This window comes from Protopterus annectens, chromosome 4.part1 (genome assembly GCF_019279795.1).
Source record: "Protopterus annectens isolate FY-2018-M chromosome 4.part1, PAN1.0, whole genome shotgun sequence".
In the NCBI taxonomy this organism is placed as follows: Eukaryota; Metazoa; Chordata; order Ceratodontiformes; family Protopteridae; genus Protopterus; species Protopterus annectens.
The window spans coordinates 757,617,909-757,642,653 of NC_056734.1; the positions used below are offsets into that span (position 1 = coordinate 757,617,909).

The 24,745-nt window shown below is 40.2% G+C and overlaps 1 protein-coding gene across 1 annotated transcript in view; it reads left to right on the plus strand.

The window, feature by feature from the left end:
- Nucleotides 1-24,745, plus strand: part of CCDC150 (coiled-coil domain containing 150) — a 2,807,665-nt gene that overhangs the window by 2,495,430 nt on the left and 287,490 nt on the right. The gene's annotated exons all lie outside the window — the stretch shown is intronic.

A 24,745-nucleotide genomic window follows, 5' to 3' on the forward strand; every position in this document is an offset into this window, starting at 1 on the left:
GTGCATATAGACTCATTTGGAGACCAGATTGCATATCAATGTTCTGGAGATGGGAGTGGTCCGCTTGATGTTGCAAGCCTTTCAGGCCTTTCTTCCTTTTGAAACTATTGCAATTCAAACAAACAACATATCAGTGCTGTGGTATATCAGCAAACAAGAAGGAACCTGTTTATACCCATTGTGTGTATAGAGGCCATGCGGGTTTGGGAATGGGTGATATCTTCAGACTGATTTCTCCTTGCAACACACTTATTGGGGAAATCCAATGTTTGGCGGACAAACTCAGCAGATCCATTCTGGTTTCAATCAGTAGCGAATCAGATTTTCAGCTGTTGGGGCCAACCTTGCTGTGACCTCTTTGTTCCCCCCAGAACAACAACTGCAGCAAATACTTCACTCTGAACCCCCCTCTGGGGGAGCCACCGAGGGTTGCTCTAGTTCAGGATTGGCCCTCCGGTCTCCTTTATGCCTATCCCCATCTTCCATTGATCCCAAAGTTTCTACAGAAAGCCAGAAGGCTGAAGAGTTCAGTAATCCTCATTGCCTCCTACTGGCCTCATCAGGTATGGTTCCCTTAACTGGTCTCAGGTGAAGTATCCTCCTTGGATTCCGTAGCCCACTCAGGACCTCCTGTCTCACATGACAGAGATTAAATAGCCCAATCTACATGTCCTCAAAGTAACCTCTTTGTTTTTCCAATTCTATTAATTGTATAAAGGTCCAGGCTTGCATCCCCTGTAAGAGACATTGTGTTAGCTTCCCAAAAAGCATCCACTAAAAATGTATACAGAAGCAAATCGAAAAGATTTACTATTTTGGCTTCTAAAGAGAATATTGTTCCCTTTTCAGCCACTGTTTTAGCCATCCTTTTTCTTACATCACTCTTCAAGGAAGGGGCTAGTTACTCTACTATTAAACTTCAACTGGCAGCCATATCCAACTTTCATGCTGGAAATGTTTCTGGTTCACTTTCTGTATCTCAGTTATGCAAGGCATTCAAGAAAGGGATTTTTCTACTTTGACTCCAATAAAAGACCCCTCTCCACTGTGGGATCTCATTGCTGTTCTTCAAGGCCTTACTCAAAAGCCTTTTGAACCAACTAGTGATTGTGACATGGAATTTCTGTCCTGGAAGAACATATTTTTGGTAGCCATTACATCAGCAAAGATAGTTTCCAAACTTTAGGCCTTGTCATCCAAACTTCATCATATAACTTTTCCTAAAGATAGCGTATCCCTCTGTACCAGTCCATCCTTTATGCTTAAGGTGGCCACAGAGACTAATATTACTCAGTCTATTTAATTACCGGTATTCTTTCCAAATTTCTGTAACAGGGCAAATATGTTTTACACCTTCTTGATATTCATAGACCGCTTCAGTTTTACCTTCACAGAACAAAACAGTATAGAAATTTTGAACAGATGTTTGTATTTTTTCTCCTAACAGGGTAGGTCAGACAGTCACTAAGGTTACTCTGGTTAAATGGATTACAGATCGTATTTCTCTGATTTATTTAAAGAATGGCTACAGTTACCTTGCCTGCCTAAAGCCTACTCCACAAGATCTATGACCACTTCTTCTGCTTTTTCCTCCAGAACATCAGCTGATGAATGTTTGTGCTGCCGCCACCCAGTCAAAGACTTATAGTTTTGTCAGTACAGCATATCCTTCTTTGAGTCCACCCAAGGGTGACATAGCTGGGTACTCTGACCCAATAGTAAGGAAGAATGAAAAGGACATTATGTATTAGAAGTTATGTACTTAGCATAGCTTTGCATCAATGTTGTCCATTTTCATTCTTCCTCACCTTCCCTCCCTGCCATCCCCCCGCCTAGTGATTCCTAGGGGATTGAGTGAAATTTTAGGATCTTTTAGGATCCTGGTTTGAGCCACTGGTTCTTCTTTCTATCTTTACAATTTCTTTTTTACTGTAAACAGTTAGGCAGCAAACTTGATCTGAGGAAGTTGTAGAGAGGGTAGAGCATTGTGCGTAGAAAGAGGAGCTTGAGATTAGGATCCAGGGCTACAAAATGTGGCTGAATTGAATCTGAGAGTTGGATCCAAGATCGTAATAGTGAGGAAGAATGAAAATGGACAACATAGATGCCAAGTTATGGTAAGTACATAACGTCTAATTTCTTTGCCTTGTAAGTCTAAGGTAGTCATTCTCTACAAAAATTCTAGTGTCTTCAATTTTAAGTATTTAACTTTCCACCATATTCTAGTTAATAGAAAATCCTTCTGCTAAAATGATTGTATCTTTTACTAGTATAGATCTTGGTTGTTTCTTAACTGCTCAGAAATGCCACTCCATCTGCTTATTCGTTCTCTTGATAATTGTTAATTGCATTATAGTAAACACTGCCTCTCACAGTGCACAGGAGAATGTAATTGTAGTGGAAGGCTTTGGACATTCTTTCTTCATTATAAGTATTAGCTGAGACTGTGATCTATGGTTTGATCTTTTTGAATGACAATGGAATGAACTACTAAAAATAATTCTAAAGAATTTGGAGAAGGGGTTGTCTTGTCAAAAGTATGAAAAAACACAACCATTTCACTCAGAGATAATTGTAGACAGGATTTTTTGCTTTCCTCGGAAATGTGCAAATCTTGGAGATGAATACATTATGTAGTGATGCTGTGCTTGAAGCAACTTAGCTTAAGGATTCTAGGAGCTTATGCTAGCGACAGAAATACAACTGTATTCAGTTGTTGACTCCAAAGGCTATTTCAGTGCATTGTGCAAATAAGTAAATAAATCAGCATGTCACACCTTTTAGATTCAAGAGAACATTCAAAGGTGATGTTTTGAAGTTGGGAAGATATGTGAAGGCTGCCAGCCTAGCCAGATAGAATTTTGTAGATAATTCTGCCATTTGTAAATATTAATATAAGTGACAGGCTTGTTCTCTTAAATGGAAGAAAATGGTGTTAAATGTTAAACTTCAAAAATGTAACCATATTGCACTCTGCTGTAGGAAAGCTGATAAGTCAAGCATTGTATAATTGTTTGATCTCAAAACTTGGAGCCGAGAGATGTCTGAATGAAGGAATTCATCCTATTGTTTTGAGACCAGAGTTAATGGCTGGAATTTACATGTATAATGTATTTTATTGTTCTGGCTTCCTGACCAGCTGCAAGATCAAAAGGGCTGTTAAACTCTGAGTTTCTATTAGCCTGGAAAACAGAAAATAATGATGTAGTCGGAAAATAGTCAGTGTTGCTGTGTTATCAATTTAAGGACACAGAGAGAGATAGAGAATCAGAGCATTTTGCATTTGTTTTCAGAACTGGCAACATCACCAGCACTGCCTTGCCCTATATGTAATATTATTTTAGAACTGTGTTTGCTTTTAGATATAGATAGGAAATAGGAAGTCTAGTCTAACTGTTTTCTGTACTGATGTCAGAACTTTTCTACTGTATTATTTTAAGTATTTCTCTGTGATCTCTGAACTCTTGACTAGCACTGTGTAGTTAAGCTCTAGAGTACATTGCTTGTATATAGTGATACTGTCCAAGCCACTCCAAATAAGCCTTGCTGTTCATCGCACTTACCATTTGGATAATAATATTGCACAGTAATAATTGGAAACCCTTTGGTAAGGGCCTTATTAATAGCTGATATTAGTGATTGATGGCAAGCGGTACTACCATATAGTCTGGGCAGAAGGGGCATAGCTGGAGAACCTGTGCCAGCCTTCCCCAGGAGTGTCTGTGTGTTTGTATATAACGCATATCTCAAAGTGTGTGTATATCAGCTACTTGGGCAGGGACACGAAGCACTGGTTAGGCAGAGAGGGTGCTGGAGGTTTTAGCTTGACCACTAGGCTAAGATCTGGACCCTATAGCTGTGCCAGTGAGGAGTCTTATTGCGGATCTAGAGAGAAAGGGAGAAACCATCCCCAGACTGACTGTGATCTCTGTGTGCTCTTAAGGGAAATTGTACTTTACTGTGTATGTATTTGTTAGCTTTCCCAATGTGGACACCCCTCACTGGTGTTAGTGGTGAGGATCGAGGTGCCTTGATTGCTGGGCCAGTGCACGGGCATCACAGAAGTGTTAAAATGATAAGCCATTTATCTGAATGTTTACTATATATCAAGGCTTAGTTTAAGATTGACAGAACATAATGTAATGTTAGAATGTTTATAGGGCCTCAGTTTCTGATCCCTTTTAAAAGCAAGCGATGCTGCATTGTAAGGTACAATTATCTTGTCAGTGCTGAATATTGACTTGCATTAGTGATGGAATGCAACCATGTGGTAGGAAGGAGGAAGAGAGAGAGAGAAAATGATGAGGTAGCAAACACCATATATGACATATTAATTAATTATATTTTTAAGTATCCTCTGCTCAAGAGATGTATAAGATCCATGTGTACTTCTCTCTCTCACCCCCTACCCCCGACATGTATCTAGTTTAATCTCTATGCAGCATGCATAAACACACACACACACACACACACACACACACACACACACACACGCACACACACGCGCGCACACACACACACACACACACACACACACGCACACACACGTATTTAGCAATATACAGATTATAGTGTTAAGCATCAGAGAAAAATAATATTGTATACAGCATCACAAATAATACTTGTAGGCACAGAAAAACAAGAAGTATTAATAAGCCTTATACAGCCCTTGATCTGTGCAAACTGTTGATATTTTGAAAGTGTTTATACCTCAACTTACATGGTATGCATGCTGCCTAATAATTTTGTCTAATAATTGTGCAGGTATGCTGATCCATTTGGGCACTTCCATGCCAGTTATGGCTTATGTCATTTAATACTGCATCACTGGAACACCAGTGAGAAGAAACTGATTCAGTGAACTGGCACTTTTTGAAAGTTTTTTTTTAATAAAAATCTGAGGTCATAAAAACTTGAGTTAAGATATAAAATGTTTTAGTAGGATACAATTTACTGAATCATATTTCCTCAATCAGAGTGCACAGAAGCAAGTTTTTATCAGACAGCCAAACACCTCTAAGCAATGTCACTAACCATGGGCACAAATAATGTGCACTTTATTCTCCTTGCCCCACAAACAGAGCATTACTGCCACTCTTTAAAAAGTAAATTGACTGCCTTCTAGGGAAAGAGCAGGCCTTGCAAAGCTTTATCAGAATTACTTTCCTCTTTTAGTAGGCATACTCAAACTAAGAAACATCTAGTGTGACCTTAAGACCACTACAGCTGATTTTCTGAATTTATGTAAGCCCAGACACACACTCAGCAAAATGCATGAGGATATTCAGCCACCTTAAATTTCTTACCATCTGATCTCAAAAATATATAAAATGTACAAATTTTCAATCATAGACTGCTACATATTTTGATAAGAAATTCATATTGTACTGCCTTCTGTTAAAATGGCCATGTAATAATGTGTAATACAGCCACTTTCTCTGAAATGATAGCACTTAGCATTATACTGTGTAAGTGGTAATTTTAGGTCACCTCAGGCAGTCTCACACATCTGTATAGCATGAACAGTATATGCTAACAGTTGTGTATTTTAATGTAACGTTTATATTTTACTGGTATGGTAGCCTGTAGTTCAAGATTTATGTATTTATTTAAAATTTGTTAACCAGATGCACCATTGAATCTATGGCCCATTTTCATGGGAGATCCAGGAAATTAATTTACTTTATAACTGCCTTTTGGTTTGGTTTGTGGATGAAAAATAGTCCATCTGGATCAGCCCACCAACCCAGCTAATAAACAAATTAATTCCTAACTTAAACTCCTCCATTTCAGTTAGCTGTTAAACTAATCTAATACTGAAATGTTATTTTCTGATTTAATTACCTGCATGTTAAGCCATTAATGTGTTGCCTTATTTCAGCTACTTTAAAGGATCTCCTGTTTTACCTAAACCTGATATTATTATGTAACTCATTCATTCATGAATGCTTATTCAATTTGCTTTGTACTCATGCTAACACAATATGTACTCAGAATTTGTATATTTCTTGCAAAGCAATATATAAACGTTCTTTGAATACTTTGTTTCATGGCTTTGGCTAAAATGGGTCATTTGGGATAATTTCACTAACCCTGTAAACAAACAAACTAAATAATAAAATTAAAAGGTGTACAAACCTCAGTAGAAATAGTGCAGTAGTATGACATCAGATGCAATTAAATGCTTATGCGTGAGTACTTACATTAAGCTACTCAAATATAAAATAAAAGAAATCAATTTGTGTCTGTTGACAGATTATTCACCCCTGAATTGTTGGGAAGGAAATCTTGAGTCCTCAGCTGGAGCATTGTCAGCCTATGTTAACCTACTGTTCCAAAAAAAAACTTGCCTGATATATAAATGCTGTTCAACCACATATGTATATTTATACTTCTTTCCCCTCCTTATGAACATCATTGTATATTCCTGCTGTAGGGTTGCCAACTTTTCAGATGCCCAAATGGGAAATTTTTGGTACAAACGTCAGATTTTGTAGACCGAAACATACCCACGGCCAGTACAAATGACAGAACTTCACTTTTTTGCCTAAATAAAAGCTTATTATTGTAGCAGTTTAGTTGCTTATTCTGTTTCTTATAACATTTAGGTGTTTCAGATACAGAATAACTGTTTTATGCAACTATTACATAAAATATAGGAAATAATTTTGTCCCAAAATCTCAGAACATTTGCCATTTTTACAATTTTTTTGCAGGACACAACTGCCCAAAGAGGGACTGTCCCTCGCAAAGTGGGACAGGTAGTAACCCTATCCTGCTGTCAAGAGCCCACTACCTGTTTATTACCAAAATATCTAACATGCTGCTTCTCACTTGTATATAAAGTCTTTGTATATTTCTGCTGTCAAGAGCACACTACCTGTGCATTACCAAAATATTTAACATGCTGCTTCTCACTTGTATATAAAGTCTTTAAGTACCATTGTAAAGTCTTTAAGAAACATTTCTGTCCACAGCAATCAAGGTTTTGCACCTCAGCAGAAAAAGTATCTGTTATGTTTCCATCCTTTATTCTTCACACAACTCAACTTAGCATCTCTGAGCAAACCTTCTCTGTTCTAAGTGCTATGCTGTGCAGCTCAATGAATTAAACTGAAACTCTTATCACCTGAATACTAGAACAGTTTTCTCTTGCTTCCACAAAGTTCCAGTCACCCCAAAAGTTTCTGCTATTAACAGCCAGCCCAACATGATACTAACACTTAAATTTCTGTCTTTCGCTTTTTAATTTTAGAAACTGTAATGTACTAGACATAGCAGTACACCACCAATCCAGCATGTAAAAAGTGAGCTGAAAACTGTGTACTTTGCCACAGGTAATGGGGTACAGAATCAGTGTTTAGTTTTTTTGTTGTATGAAGCATTCTGTAATTACTTGTAGTACACGGGGCATGGTGATTACACTCCAACATCTAAAAATAAAAACAGATCAGTTAAGAGCTTCTGTAGTGCAAGACCCGATCATAATTGTTAAGCACCCCCTGCTTCAGTTGTTAAGATCAAGCATTGTGTTAGGCAGTTAAATCTACCAGTACTGACCAGCAAACGACAGTAAAACAACTAAAAACAGATTTGTTTCTGGCTCCTTACCAGTAATGTGTCCTTGACTTTTTGTAACATAACAGAATGTCTTACAGTGAGTTTCTGACAGTGCTCACTAAGTGCTTTATGACTTTGAAAGCTTGGAAAACACGTAAAGATTTTTTTTTCTTATTTAACTAATAGTACATAGAGCAGATAAAGCTCCATGCACTACAAAAACTTATGATTGGGTCTCTGATCATAGCCTTTTATTATGAACTTCACTTCAGAGGTGAATTTCTTGCATCTCTCAAATGTAGTCCTGCTCATAGTCTTCTATTTTGTGACTGTTATACTGGGCAAGCTGTGCCTTACAAGTATTTGGTAAAATAGAAGGATAAATAAGCAGAAAAATGACAATCCAGACTTTTTTTTACATAAAGATTGTAGAATAATGTGTAAAGACAATCATGAAATATTTCTGTGTCTTTAGCAATTTATTTTCCTTTAAGTTAAGAATTAACACATATATACTTGTTAACTTACAAGGAGATGTATTTTACCATGTGACCACCATATTTTACACTTTATATCATTTATCATGTTTTGTGTGTACATACATTTGTAAGACATTCAACCTGAGTTAACAGTATACATATATTGCAATACAGCATACCCTTTCTTGGTTAGCTTCTCAAGGAAATCTATGCAAAATAGCATGCATTTCCACCATTGCAACATTACATTTCATTTGGCATCCATCTTCACCATTGTTACTTTTAATTTTCATTCTTTTATTAATGAAAACACCACTAGTTACTGTATTGAAATTAACAGCTAGTTTACTTAACAAGGAACTTCAGTTCTTAAAATAAACACAGCCATTTAGTGGGTGCCCCTTAAACATACTGCTTAATTTTGGAAACAAAAGAAAGAAAATTTTACAGTCATCCTTCAAGTTTAGTTTCTGGATTTACAGTTCTTGGCTACAGTCCTCTCCTGGGTTATTCTCATCTCTTTGTAAATAAAACCTTCATAGGATTATAGGAGGTTACTAGGCTATTGGCCCTGAGGCCCTTATATGCCTAGCCAAGAGTTTAGCCCATGTTTAAACAAATCAACACCCAATGCCCCTGTCCAGCAGGGACACAGGTAGAATACCAGGGGTGTATTTTCTGTTTCCCATCCAGTTATGTAGGTTGGGCTCAAAAATGGGTAAAGAGGTATTCTGATTGATGTGGTGAGGGAGACTGATCCATAGATGGGGGAGCCTCTGAGACACAAATCTGTTCTGCCAACAAGTCTTGTTGATGTCACAGACCAGGTTGAGGCCATGCATGTGGGTTACTCAAGTGGAGCTTGACTTGCGGATATGCAGCAGTCCCATCAAGGTGGGGTCAGTGATCGCCTTGTATGCCAGACAGAGGTCACCTCTGAGGAGTCTATATGAAACTGAGTAGAGGGATAGGGCTTTTAGCCTATCTGTGTATGGTAGATGTTTGAGGCCCTGGATTCTCCTGGCGAGGAACCTCTGTGATTTCTCCAGCTACTGCATGTGCTTTGCAAGGTACATGCCGAAAGGGGCGTTGTACTCAATAATGGGCCTTATAAGGGAAGAATACAGGGATGTTATGACCTCCTTGTCCCTGGATGAGATACCCTTACTTATGAGGTAGGCCATGTAGAAGGCTTTCTGTACAATGGAAGCAACATGGTGGTCACAAGTCAGGTTGCTATCAGCCTGGGTGCCCAAATCCCTCACAACTGATTGCATGCTTAGGACGTTATTAATACGATAATTTGTGGGGACGTCACTCTCCCCAAAGGGGATTATGAGGCATTTTTGGTATTCAGCTTGAGGCCAGGTTTTTCTGGCACCAGTCATTTGTCTGAGTGAGACCCTCTTAGAGGATGTCCACATCACTAGGGGAGTTGATAACAGCACCCAGCTTGCAGTCATCTGCAAACTTCATCAGCCATAGCCCACTGGTTTTGGCATGCACCTCAGAAAAGTGTATCCCAAATAACAGAGGCCCCAAGACCAAACCCTGGGCTACACCGCTTGTTACAGGTCTAATGCATGAGGTGGCTTCCCCTATTTTGACTACGTGGATTCTATCAGTGAGCCAGTTTACTACCCATCTAGTAATATATGGATTGATGCCTAGCTGAGAGAGTTTATTTATTATGCCCGAGTGGGGAATACTGTCAAAGGCTTTGGCCAGGTCAAGGTAGGCGGTGTGCACCATCTTCCCCTCATCCATGGCTTTGGTGACTGTCTCAAAGAAGTCGACAAAATTTAGCAGACATGACGTCCCCTTGATGAAGCCAAACCGTATGGAATCAAGTGTTTGGAGGTTGCCAGTATCCTTGTTAATGGGGTCTACGATAATCCGTTCCATTGCCTTGCAGATCAGGCTAGTTAGACTGATGGGTCTATAATTTCCTGGATCGGTGAATGCTCCAACTTTGTGTAAAGGGATGACAGTGGCTGTCCTCCTCTCAGCTGGGACAAAGCCAGTACTCAGGCTTTGGTTGAATAGGGTGCCTAATGGTGCTGCAATTTCCTGCCTGAGTTCACGTAGGATGCAGCCTGAGATCTTATCGGGTCCCATGGAAGCTATATTTTTTGTCTTTGCGAGAGCAGTGATGACCTGTTCCCTAGATATAAGGGGAAGGGGGCAGGTACTGGGGATGTCCTGATTTACTGATGGGAGGGACAGTGGGGTAACATTTTCGCTGAATCTGACAGCCAGCAATTTTGGTATATCTACAGCATTTGTATGCGTGGTGTCCTTGACCACCAGTTCTGAACAGATCTGGGTGCTTCCTTTGAGGTTGCGGACATATGTGAAGAAGGCCTTATGATTGTCTCTAGTAGATGTGGCCAATTCAGACTCTAAGTTTGCTTTGGAGGATTTCACTAGTGCTCTTATTTGCTTGTTCAGGCTAAGGAGACATTACTTCCAGTTGGGCACCTGCTTCTTCTTGGTCTTGGACAGCAATCTTTTTTGATTTTGTTTTGTTTTGTTAGAGTTTATTTATTGTAGATGTCCACCAGACAGGTTTATTCTTCCTTGTGGAGGATGATTTAGTCCTGTCGGGTATTCCTAATTCCATGTTTCTATATAAATGCTTGTATAGTGCTTTGGTGTAGTTTTAGATATTGGTGCCAGTTCCGACAGAGGGGGAGGGGGCTGTGAAGCTGTTTATACCATCCCTTTGGAGAAAAGATCAGGATAAGGGGTTGAATCTTAATAGATTCTAACAGGTCCAAATAGGTGGAATGGACATCTTGAGTCAGATTTGGGGGCTAGTAGCTAGCTATGATTTGGATAGGGGTCTTGTCAGTGGTTAACTGCATCTGGAGTGTCTCCTGTGTGTCATGCTGTTTGACCAGCCTGGAGGTGTGTATGTCTTTAATGTATATTGAAACTCTACCTCCTTTGGCTTTACTGCCCACAGTTTGTTTTCTGAATATATGATAGGATGAGTAAACAGGTAAGGCTGGGGTGCTCTCCGCAGCTTTGAACCAGGTTTCTGTGACTGCACAGATGTCATCAATTTCCAGGGTTAGGAATGCTTGCAAGAAGTGCAGTTTCATGTTTAGCCTCCTAGCGTTTAGCAGCATGATCTTTAATTTGTGTTTTGTTGAAATTTTTATATTGGTAGTTTTAACCTCATCACTTTTCCTAAAAAAGACACTGTAGGGGAGGCAAGAGCCTTTGCCAGAAGCCTGAAGCTCAGGTGAGACAGATGCAGGCCATCTCTGGCAAAGCATCATGGTCTGTCAGTCATATCTTCCAGGCTGTCAGGTACTGGATCCCCCTGGAATGACACCAGAAGCTAATCTAATTGTTAAAGTCAATCATTTTCTGTTTGTATTGAGGCATCATTCTAGGTGACGGCAGAATGTTGCTTAAGGCTAGGGACATACCTGCCTGGGACACATAATCAGCAAGCTCAATCATGTCTCTCTTCATATAGTACAGAGAGGTACATTTCAAGTCATTCACACCAACTTGGACTATGACAGAGTCATAACAGTACCTGTTGTTGAGAGCCGTATGTGATATGGTGGATTCTGACACCTGACAGACAACTAACCGTGACTTTCTCCTTATCCAGCCTGGGGAGAGGCACATCTGTGTGTCTCACAATGGAGTCTCCTATGACTAATATGTTGGGTTTATGGTTAAGCCTTAGTGACTGTGAGGCACAGGTGTCTGGACTATGGCATGGTATGTGGTGCGGAGGGCTGTGGAGATCACGTGTGTTTTTGCCTTGGAGGTCTCTTTTGTTTGGGTATGTTTATGTGGAGGACCTGTGCATATGTAGATGTGTGTTGTGTAGGTGTGGGTGGTGTTTGAGGTTTAGTGATTGCGAGGTGTAGAGATTGTGTTGACAACCTTTTCGGTGCCAGATATACTGGCTTGAGGTGGAGAGAGCTTAGACTCTAGGTTATTGCTAGGGAATGGAATAACCTCCCCCAAAGTATCTCCTCTGCACCATCCATCTCACTTTTCAAGAAATCACTGAAGTCACACCTCTTGCAATCATGGCTCTGTCCCTGTATCACATAAAATATTTTCTGCTCTCCTCCTAACTTGCTACACCTCATCTCCTCTGCTTACCTCAGCTATTCTGTACTTCTTGTCAGGAACTACTATCCTATAAACTATTTCTCATGCTGTGACATATCTCCCGAATAGCATTATTTTCCGGATTCCATTCCTTCCATTTTTATGCTTTGTACTACCAATAGGGAATTCAAAGTTTTGCTATCTATATACCAAGCTTGCTCAAATCAAACTAAGGTACGAAAAATCTCCTAGACTGTATATATGCCACTATATAGAAATTTTCTGTCATTCGTGGATTGTGTTGTCATATAAAGACATGGAGCTCTGATTGTATATATGCCTCTGTACAGAATTTTTTTGTCATTTGTTGTAATTGTACCATTATGTTATGGAGTTTTTCTCCCCGGACCTCCGCTGTAAATGGACCTTTTTCTAGTCAGACTTTCCCAGTAAACAAATGTAAAATAAATAAATAAATGTTCCTAATGTAATTGCATCTCTCACAACTTGTGTTCTTAGGTGGTAGTAGTAGATGGTTGTCTGTGTACATGAGACAGTTGCTACAGTCTCTCAGGATGCCCATATCAACAAGTCTGGCAGGAGAAACTGTAGGAAATTGCCCATCCATATTTGTCAGAATCTGAGGGAGAAAGCTAAGGGTGGGCCTAAAGCCCAAGTGCTTAAACCAAAACTAAGAGCTTAGAATAACACTTAAGAATAACACTTAACAATTTAGACAGGCTATAAACAAGCAGTAATAAATGCAACAGAAAAGATGCAGTTGAACATTTTTGAGAACAGGCAGCAAGCAGCAGGAAAAAGCAAAGCAAGATAAAGTAACAGAGTAGTAGGAAGAAACACAAATTAGAAAAATATAAGCAGCTGAATAAAGTGTCTCGTTGTTTTTTTTTTCTTAATAAAGTAAAAAGGGAAAAAAAGTTTCAGTACAGATTAGAAAACAAAATTCTGCCAGCAAATGTATAAATTCAGTCAAGCAAAAATAAAAACAGTGCAGAACTCTGAACAAAGTGCCAAAAAATATACTTATCAGCTCTGTATTTCCAAATTGTTTGAAAAGCATGATCAGTTAGAACACAAGGAGCTTATCAGCCTGCTCTTTAAGGTACCTTCCGGCCTACATGCATATATCTCATAGTTTCTGTTAGTGAGGACTTGTATCTCTCCTAATTTCTGTAATGAAATCTCCTGACCATTTCTCTCTCTCTTTAGGCCCAATAGCCTTTCTCACTCTGCTGTCTCAGTCCACTGCCCTGCCTCTCTCTTAGCCCAATGGCCTGTCCCTGTCTGCTCTGAGAGTTATATAACTTTGTGTCTGTGGCTGCTGCTCCAAAATGTTCCTGTTGTCTTGTCTCCTCTACTCAGGTTAGCTTCTTTGACTCTACCTAGATACCAAGTCTGATCATTTTGCATTTAAGTAGCATACTACATTTTTTTGTAGGTATGCCACGGTGGTACGGCGGTAGCCTTGTTACCTCACAGCAAGAGGTTCTCCCGTTCGATTCTCAGCTTGGCTTAGGAGTGCCTTCTGTGTGGAGTCTGCATGTCCTCCCCGCTGTTGGGTAGCATTTGAAAGACATGTGTGCGTAAATGGACATGCCTTCGTTGAAGGTTGGGCATCGAGCTGGCACCTCGGCATTTTGTAAAAAAAATCTACTGCCAATCATTAACGGACAGGAGTTCCGCTGTGGTGACCCCTTACCGGGGAAAAAGCCGAAAGATAACAACAACTACATTTTTTTTGTAGGTCACTCTGCTTGTTTTAACTGCACATGCACACAATTGTAACATTTATTTTCTACATATCTGTTCATCTTGGAATATTATAGCAACTGTATAAGAGAATAATTGTAGGAGTGCAATAGTATGCACTAAAGAATATGTGGTTTTCAGATCCAGGAAGGTGGCAAAGGGACACATGCCTGTTTATTTTAACATCAAAGCCTGCTGCAGTGAGTGTTAAGATGTCTGGCTAGCAGAGAAGGTTTCACATTGTAAATTAATGTTTTTCTTCTTTTGCCTTATCCCTGTGCTATGAGAAACGTTTGTATTTAGATGTTGTTTATGCAATGGTCATTTTTGCACACCAGCAGCAATCTAGGCACACTCATGTTGTGACCAAACAGTTATATATCCAGGAGATTATAAGACCAGACACTAGAGATTTTTTGCTGAAAATGTTTTGGTTGGAGTGGAGAAGAATATGATGTAGAGAGGGGTGAGTGTTAAGGGCAAGATAATTTTGTTGCTAGATATGTTTTACTGAGGTTGTAAATTGTAAGTGAAGTGAAAAGTTTGTGAATTTTTTTCTGGTATTTGCTTGGGAGTAAGTTCCAAAGTTTAGCCATGTACACAGAGTACAGGCAGTTACTATTCTGATTTTTAGATTTTTGAGTGAATGCCAGGTGTTGGTTTAGTGAACACAGTTCTGTGTGGGTTTTTAGTTTTAGCAACTGTCTGATAGCAGTGGTATAGAGGGTTTTGTGGGCAGCTGTAAGTTGAGAGTTGGCTGGTATATTGGGTAACTTCAATTAGTTAAGGAACTTTATTACAAGACAATGATATATTCAGGCTTCCAAGATGGCTACACACTGATCAACAGCATAACCATCTCTTCCAGTGTGAAAACAGAAACATGCCAGCAAAAAAGAAATTTGGAAAATCTAAAAGAAAATCAACAAGAAAAGGTGAAGAGAAAACAGTGTCCTGGAAGGATTCTGCAACTGTTCAGCAAAAAGCATTTCAAGCTTCTGCTTTGGTTCAAGACATAACTTCCAGTAATTTAGAGGAAAAAATAAATCAGTTGTACTCAGAGGCAATTAAAATAAATGAAATATTGAAGGAATATAGCAATTCAAATAACAAAAGGCTGGAAAAATAGAAGAAGCTTTAACTAGCCATTAGATGAACTGATAAAACTGCAAAAATCAGAGGTTGACATGAAGAATAAGTTGGCTGAATATGAGGTTTCTTAAGAAGAACTTTTTAAAAAAATAGTAGTGCCAGAGGACAGAGCATGCAGATAAAACCTGAGATTTTCTGTGGTACCAGAGAAAATGGAAGGAACAGACTGTATCAATTTTATAAAAGCACAAATAAGCATCTAGACTGGTGTTCCACAACAGAAAGTGTTAATTTAAAGGGCACATCAAGTGTATGCTGCAAACCTGGCCTTGAGAAAGCAGCCAATACCTATATTAGTAAAGATCATCCTGACAAAATTGCGGCAGAAGGGCAAAGTATTAAAAATTGGAGATAACAGAGTATTTGTAGAAAATGATTATTCACTGTACAGCAGGCAGAAGAGTAGCAAATTTATCCCAGCAATCAGGGAATGTTGAGATGGAGGTGTGAGATTCAAGCTGCTGTATCCAGCTGACTTCAAAGTGTTTTTTCCTGGAGGATCAAAGTCATCATTTTTTATGCAGAACAGGCTAAGGAGGAAATAAAAAAGTTTATAAAACAAAACATAAGTTAGGAAGCAGAAGGGGACTCTGCTTCTCTTTCTTCTTACCGTAAGGCTCATACAGAAACTTTGTCAGTGAAACATTTTCCATTGTTCCAAAGGAAAATTTTGAGAGACAGAAAAAAAATACAGGAGTTGACTAGAAGAATCAGTAGCACCTTGGATTTGAACCATAGTCTGGTGTTGGGAGATAGATTTGAAAAGGAGTAAAATCAGCAACTCTGAAATTAGTGAATAAATGGAATACTGTAAAGCATCTTATCACATTTGTGAAATATGACTTTGAAAGAAAAAGTGGCTGAAACATACAAAATTTTGTTATCTTTGCTAAACTTCTGGTTGGACTATAAAGTGTATATCCCACTTTATATCATGAATGTTTAGAAGGACACTAAAAGGGGGAAACTAACTGTTTCATGATATAAACTGCATGTTATATACAGTAAAGTGGATTGGTCAAGAGTATTTTAAATGTGGTACAGTGGCTGTTATATACATTAAAAATATTGAAGTAAACAAGTACTTTTAGTTGTAAGAAATATAGGTTTTACATTTTAACAAGAGATAAAAGGCTGGGCAAAAATGAGTTTAATGTGCATATGCTGTGATCTTGGATTGGTGGGGTGTAAAAAGTGCAATGATTATATTTTATGTAGAATTAGGATATTTTCCCTGTTTTACAGGGGTGAATGTCCAAATTACTACCTTTGACTTAAACTATAAACAGGTGTGCTTTTAAGCATGTAGGCTTTAAAAGTAAGACAAAAGAATGAAAGCCATGGAAATGCAAAGATATTAGCTTGTTTTCCACTAGCAAATATTTTGTGAGGTCAAGATGTCTGAAGCTGAGATCAGTTGTGCATTCTTTTCTGAGTGAACTTTACAAAGACTAGTTGCTGAGTACATTTCCTTGGAGACAAGCTGTCTGCAGGTGCAAGCAGTTGATCCTGACAATTCTGAGTATTCTTTGCTAAGGGAAATGCAAACTGTAAAGGTACAATGGTAAGGAGCTCATTGAAAAAAGTGTTTGAAATTATGGAAAGTGAATAAGAGGTAGCAACCACCCTAACATACTTCATACTTCAGTGCAGTTAATAGAACATTTACAATTTAGTTTTTATTTAAAATTAGCCAGTGCACGTGTTCTTAGGGCTAAAAGTTAAAATTTTCAGAAAGCATACATGCTGTTTTTTATATCTGGGAGGGAATGAGAGATAAGAACAGATAGTGTCAGTGGGAGCACAGGCTGCAGCATGTGCTTTAACATGGGTAACTTTAACTTTAGGTTAGATAATACCTGTACGTGCAGCCATCAATTTCTGGCAGTTGTTCCCTTCTGCAGGGTTAAACTTCATGTTTTGAAAATATACATAGTTTTGGCGGTTTGTTCCAAGGTAATAGATGATGGGGGGTTGTATTTAGTTTTTCATTTGAGGGTTTTCATAAAAAAAAGTCTTGAAAAATGTGACATAGGTTCAAAAGGAGATCGGAAGAAACAACTGTACAAAAGATCATCCTGCTAAACATTATTGTATGGATGTATATTCGAAAAAAACTGTCATGTATAATAGGTGGGAACAATTTTTTTTTTTGTTTGTTTTTTTTAATCATGATGGCTATGCCCCATATTATTCTGGAACATGAATGGCCTTACAGGTATAGCTAAAACGGAAAGAGTATTGAATTATATTAAGAAGTGCAGAGTGCAAATAGCAATGCTGCAGAAGACACATTTGGAAAGAAATGAGTATGTGACTTTGACAAAGACAGGATTTCAGAATGGATATTCAGCAGAATATCAAGGACAAAGGATTATACTAACTGCTAAAGGGGCTTCAATAGTGACAGATGTGGAAAAAAAGACAAAAATTGTAGATTTGTGGTAGTAAGTGGCTATTGGCAAGGGAAGAGGATTAAAATGGCATGTATTTATACTATTTATAGGTGGTGACTGGAGTTTGATTTGGAATAAGCACAATACAAAAAAGAGGGTAGATTTCTGATGAAATTTAAGAAAATATTGGTATGAAAGATGTGAATTTAGTACTAGAAACTCTGAAAGAATTTATAGGTTCATAGTTTGGTACTAGGCTATCTGCCTGAAGGCATTTATAAGCCTAGCCAGAATGTGTTGGCTTTCGACGCCCCCTTAGATTAGTTCCCTGTGCTTCTGTCTAGCAAGAGCCACTGAAGTGATCCCCAAGGTAAACTTTCTGTTTCCCATCCACTTGTCAGGGTTTCTTTTGAAGAGTGTTAGCGAGGAGCTCTGCTTAGTGTAGATTGGGATCTTGTTCCAAAGCAGGGGAAGTCTCTGGGACAGGAATCTATCCCTCCAGCACATCCTATTTATTGTTGTGGTGAGGTTTAGATCCCTAGAGCATGTGGCTTGAGGGGATAAGGTTTTCTTTAGGTGGAGCATGTCCATCAATTCTGGGTTGGACATGGCCTTGTATGTCAGGCAGAGATCACCTCTGAGTAGGCAGTAAGCAACCGAGTACAACTGGAGTTTCTTCACTCGAGCAGCATAGGGCATCTGTTTGAGGCCAGTGATCCTCTTGGTGAGATACTTCTGTGGTCTTTCCAGCTGTTGCAGGTGTCTTGTAAGGTACATCCCAAATGAGGCGTTGTACTCTATGATGAGTCTGATGAGTGATGAGTAGAGGGGCACAATGACCTCTTTTGATCTGGATGCGAACCCTTTTGTGATTAGGTGGGACACGTAGAAGGTTTTTCTAACCACTTTAGCAATGTGATTATCAAATGTGAGATTACTATCTACTTGGGTCCCCAGATCCATTATTACATCTTCCGTATTTAGGGGACTACCACCTATGTGGTAATTTGTGGGTACTTTGTTTTTTCCAAAGGGGATGACTATGCACTTTTTGGCATTTAGCTTGAAGCCATGATTTTGATACCAGGTATCCATCTCAGTGAGAACCTTTTGGAGGATGTCTGTGTCAGCCGGAGAGTCAGTTATAGCCCCTAGTTTGCAGTCGTCTGTGAACTTGGTCAGCCATAGTCCTCCTGTGCTTGCCTGTACCTCAGAGAAGTATATGCCGAACAGGAGGGGTCCTAGGACTGAGCGCGGGGGAATACCACTTGTAATCAGTTTAGAGTCGGACCTAGCTCCCACAACTCTCACCATGTGGGTTCTGTCCGTAAGCCAGTTGGCAACCCATCTTGTGAAGTAGGGGTTTATGTTCAGGCTGGTGAGCTTGTCTATAATACCAGAATGTGGAATGGTGTCAAAGGCCTTAGCGAGGTCTAGGTAGGCTGTGTGTATCACCTTTCCCTCGTCTACACCCTTGGTAACTGTCTCAAAGAAGTCCACCAGCTTTAGGAGGCATGATCTGCCCTTAACAAAGCCAAACCTGGTAGGGTCCAGTGTTTGGAGGTTCCCAATGTCTCTGTTAATGAGTTCCATGATGATGCGATCCATAGCTTTGCAGACCAAGCTAGTCAGGCTTATAAGGCAAAAGTTCCTGGGATCTGTTGTGGCTCCACCTTTGTGGAGTGGAATAACCATTGCTGTGCACCACTCTATGGTTATGTAGCCTGTGGAGAGGCTGAGTTTGAACAGTGTGTTTAGGTGAGGGGTTAGTTCGTCTTTGAGCTCATGTAGGACGCAGCCTGGGACACCGTCCAGTCCCATTCATGCTGTGTTTTTGGCTTTGGAGAGGGCTGTTTTAACCTGAGTGTCTGTAATTTCAGGGACTCTACATTCTTCTGGTATGGTTATGGGCCCTTTTGGGGGTGAGAGGGGGGTGAAGTTTGCGCTGAACCTGTCTGCCAGGATATTGGCGATATCAGTCGGTTCAGTGTATTTTGTGCCCTTCTGCACTAACTCCGAGCAGATCTGAGAATTGCCACTTAGATTCTTGACATAGCTAAAGAATGCCTTGTGGTTACCTTTGGAGTCCTTGGCAATTTTTCTTTCAAAGCTTGGCTTGGATGATTTTTATGAGGGATCGTAGTTTCTTGCTGATACTGATCAGGGATGTCTTCCCTTCTTGGGATTTTACTCTTTTCTGTACTAGGTTCCTCCATCTATTGTATAGCTTGTTTATGGCAGAGTCCACCAGACTGGTTTCCTTTTCTTGGAGGAGTGAGTCTTTTTTTTTTCTTTTGGATGGCACAATCCATGCATTCTTTTAGCTGCCCATAAAATGCATTAGTAAAGGATTTTGCAGCTTGGACAGTGTTATCCTTCAGCATGGGGGCTTTGAAACTTTCCACCTCAGTCTTAAGTAACATGAAGTTTGCTTTTGAAAAGTTTTTCACGGTGGTTTTCTTGTCCGGGGGTGGAGGCGGAATATGGATATCCAAAGTGATTTGTTTATGGTCAGATCTAACCAGCGAGTGGTTGACCTCTGGTGTGGAACACCGGTCGCCCATTTTGGTAATGACCAGGTCCAATATGTTGTCACCTCTGGTGGGAGTGTTGACCAGTTGAACCAGGACATTTGAGTTTATAAATTCTAGGGAAAGTTGGGCAAGGGAGTTAGTACTTGAGTAGTTCCCCCAGTTATTGTTTGGGTAATTGAAATCACCCAATATTTGGGTGTTTGGTAGGACCTTTATGTTTCCCAGTGTTTCCAGAAATGTGGAATGGGGGTCCTGGGACATGGTGGGTGATCTGTAGCAAGCTACAATTTGAATTGCAGTTTTGCCCATTGTTAGTTACATGTTGATGATCTCTGAAGCATCGTGCTGTGCCACTAACCTGGAGGTGTGGATATCCTTGATGAATATGGATACACCCCTGCCTTTTGTATTTCGGTTTGGGTTCTGTGGCCAAAATGTATGGTATGAGTTGTAGCCTGGTAGTGCTGGGGTGCTTTCTGGAGCCTTAAACCAGGTTTCTGTTACTGCACATATATCAATTTTCTCCATACCGAGGAGTGCCTCGAGTGCATGCATTTTGAGGTTTAGACTTCTGGCATTGAGTAGCATTACCCTCAGTTTTTTGTTACTTGTGCTATTTATGGCGGTGGTTTTGTCTTTTGAGCCTTGCCTAAAAAAGGCACTATGGGGGTGGCAAGAGCCTTGGCCAGTATTTGAAAGCCTAAGGGTGACAGGTGCAAGCCGTCTCTAGCGAAGCAGCGTGGCTTGTCGAGCATGTCATCCCAGGCGGACAGACACTGGATCCCCTTTGAATGACACCAGAAACTTAGCCAATTGTTGAAATCAAGAATTTTTTCTTTATACCGTGGTATCATTCTTAGTGAGGGCAGGATGCTACTCAGGGTCAGGGGCATACAGGCCTGGGCTATGTGATCAGAGAGCTCTTCCATGTCTCCCTTCATGTAGTCTAGGGAGGTACGGCTCAGGTCATTCACACCAACATGGACAATAACAGAGTCATATTTGTACTTGTTCTGGAGTGACCTGAGTGCTTGTGTTATGTGGCAGATCCTGGCACCCGACAGGCAGCTAACAATAATCTTCTCCTTATTCGGCCTAGTGAGTAGGACGTCAATGTGCCTGACTATAGAGTCACCTATTACTAGTATGTTGGGTATGTTATTTTGCCTTAAGGGCTGTTACTGCATGGCACACTGGTTTTGTGAAGTATGTGTTTCATGGTTTGTGTTGGGGGTGGAGTTTGCTTGGATGTTTGCTTTGGAGGTCTCTGTTGGTTTTGCAGATTTTTATTTAGAGCCTTTGAGCATGTTTTCATGTATTTATGTGTGTTTTTTGCTGGTGCTAGTTTAATGGGTCTGTGTAAGACTGGTGGTGTGGTGCAAGTATTTCCCTTCTCCTCTTGACTATCTGATCCAGTCTTGGGTTGAGAGAGCTTAGCCTCTAGTTTGGCTGTATAACTGCATCTCTTGGTAGGAGGAGGGGGTTGTAACATTGCCTCAAAATGCCCAGATCCACCAGTTGGACTGGAGAGTACACCTGAAACTGCCCTTTGGCATGCCTAGATAGGTACAGTGAACTGTTTTACTGGATGGCTGGTAAGGTCGAATAGAGAGCCTTGTCCTTGTGTACAGTACAAGAGGGTCTAGTGCTAGGGTTTATAAGTGCTTGCTATAAGTTTTGAGCAAGTGCCGGGCTGAGAAATGAATGGCTTGAGTGCTTAAGTTGAAAGATTGTCTAGTTCCAAGGGAAAAATTGAAGAGGAGACTTTGTGGAGCTGGGAATAGTTTTACGCTAGCTAACCGGCGCTGCCCGGCATGCAAAACCGGGCAAATACGGTGTTTATAGCAGGGAAATGAAAGAGATATAAATTAGCCCAAAATGGCCAATAAACTACTAATTTCTGGGCTGAGACCACTCCTCCAGGGACAGATAGGCTGCTCAAAGCTTCGCTCTCTTACAGGGGAACAGAGAAACTTCCTTCTATCCAAGTAAGGTATGGGCAAACACAGAGATTTGTAATACAGCCCTGGATTCAGCACTAACCTGAAAACTGCAATATACTAGCTTAGAAAGGTGAGAAGCAAGTATATATATATATATATATATATATATATATATATATATATATATGGGTCTACTTCTAATGCCCGAAACGCCGATTCGCCGACAGGGAAATAACCGACGCCAGAAACCCGACAACACACAAACCCGACAACGCGAAACACCGAACACCATAACACCGACACACTACACGTCAACAACACAGTACACTACAACACATATCCACTAGCCCTAACCCAAACCCTAACCCTAAGGTCCGACACTACGCACACACTCCCTACCTGCACCCTAACCCTAACTCACTTACACACCCCAAACCCCAAGCTCCGACACTACCGCACACACTCCCTACCTGCACCCTAACCCTAACTCACTTACACACCCCAAACCCCAAGCTCCGACACTACCGCACACACTCCCTACCTGCACCCTAACCCTAACTCACTTACACACCCCAAACCCCAAGCTCGACACTACCGCACACTCACCTATCACACACCCTAACCCTACATCCCTGAGTATTGCACACTTACCTGTCCGCTCCTACTCCTAAATCCCTCACTATCGCATACTTACCAGGTCGCTTACACATTCCCCTTGTCGGTCTTCCGTCTGTCGGGATTCGAGCGTGTCGGTCAACTGCGTTGTCGGGTTTCTGGCGTCGGTTATTTCCCTGTCGTAAACGGCTTCGGCATTAGAAGGAGACCCATATATATATATATATATATATATATATATATTAGAAAATAAAGCAGATACACTCAGAAAAACAGTTTAAAAGCACAGAAAAGGATACTTATTGTTATATATCACAGATCAGAGTTGTAGTCAATGCCTCCAGTAATAAAGTAGGAAGAAACACAAATACAGTAAAAGCAGATGAATAAAGTGCAATTTATATATATATATATATATATATATATATATATATATATATATATATATAAATAGAAAACGAACAAACTAACTTAAACAAGTTACCCAATTAACCAGAAAAAAGCTCAAAACTGAGCTCTGTTCCAGCAGTCTTCAATTAGACAAATTCTAACTGTACACCCCTGCTTACTAGGGTGCAGGGGTACCTTCTCCAAAAAAAAAGATGGCCTGAATCAGTGCTCATGTTATACAAACAAAGCTAGATTCAGCAGGCCTGAATCTGGTCTATGCTACAGCAACAAGGCGCACCAATTTCAGAAAGAAACAGTTCAAATAACCAGTCACAATAAGCCTGTGACCAGAAATTCCCAGCTCAGAAGGGCAGAATCCAGGCTCTCCTCCCACAAGAGTGCAGACCACAAACCTTCTTAATGTAGAATAACTGGCCTGAAGCCCAAGTGTTTAAGCTAATACACTTTTAGAATAGCAGACACTGGGGCTTCAGTCCAAACCCCAAGCTCCGACACTACCGCACACACTCCCTACCTGCACCCTAACCCTAACTCACTTACACACCCCAAACCCCAAGCTCCGACACTACCGCACACTCACCTATCACACACCCTAACCCTACATCCCTGAGTATTGCACACTTACCTGTCCGCTCCCTACTCCTAAATCCCTCACTATCGCATACTTACCAGGTCGCGCTTACACATTCCCCTTGTCGGTCTTCCGTCTGTCGGGATTCGAGCGTGTCGGTCAACTGCGTTGTCGGGTTTCTGGCGTCGGTTATTTCCCTGTCGGCGAAACGGCGTTTCGGGCATTAGAAGGAGACCCATATATATATATATATATATATATATTAGAAAATAAAGCAGATACACTCAGAAAAACAGTTTAAAAGCACAGAAAAGGATACTTATTGTTATATATCACAGATCAGAGTTGTAGTCAATGCCTCCAGTAATAAAGTAGGAAGAAACACAAATACAGTAAAAGCAGATGAATAAAGTGCAATTTATATATATATATATATATATATATATATATATATATATATATAAATAGAAAACGAACAAACTAACTTAAACAAGTTACCCAATTAACCAGAAAAAAGCTCAAAACTGAGCTCTGTTCCAGCAGTCTTCAATTAGACAAATTCTAACTGTACACCCCTGCTTACTAGGGTGCAGGGGTACCTTCTCCAAAAAAAAAGATGGCCTGAATCAGTGCTCATGTTATACAAACAAAGCTAGATTCAGCAGGCCTGAATCTGGTCTATGCTACAGCAACAAGGCGCACCAATTTCAGAAAGAAACAGTTCAAATAACCAGTCACAATAAGCCTGTGACCAGAAATTCCCAGCTCAGAAGGGCAGAATCCAGGCTCTCCTCCCACAAGAGTGCAGACCACAAACCTTCTTAATGTAGAATAACTGGCCTGAAGCCCAAGTGTTTAAGCTAATACACTTTTAGAATAGCAGACACTGGGGCTTCAGCAGCTTAGAAGGATGTATGGTACCTGTCCTGCCACAACAGTGCAGACCACAAGCCTTCTTAATGTATACAGCCTGTATGAAGCCCAAGTGCTTAAACCAAAAGACTTAGAATAACAGTTACAATTTAATCAGGCTACGACTAAGCAATGATAAATGCAGCAGAATAAATAAAATTTAGTTCTTTTAAGAAAAGCAAAATGAAGTAGGAGGAAACAAACATACAGTAAAAGCAAATGAATAAAGTGCAAACATTTTTTTTTTTTTAAGTGCAAGAAGAGAGGCTGGCCTTCTCAAATCTTCTCTCTGTATTTAGTAGAGTGAACACTAGAC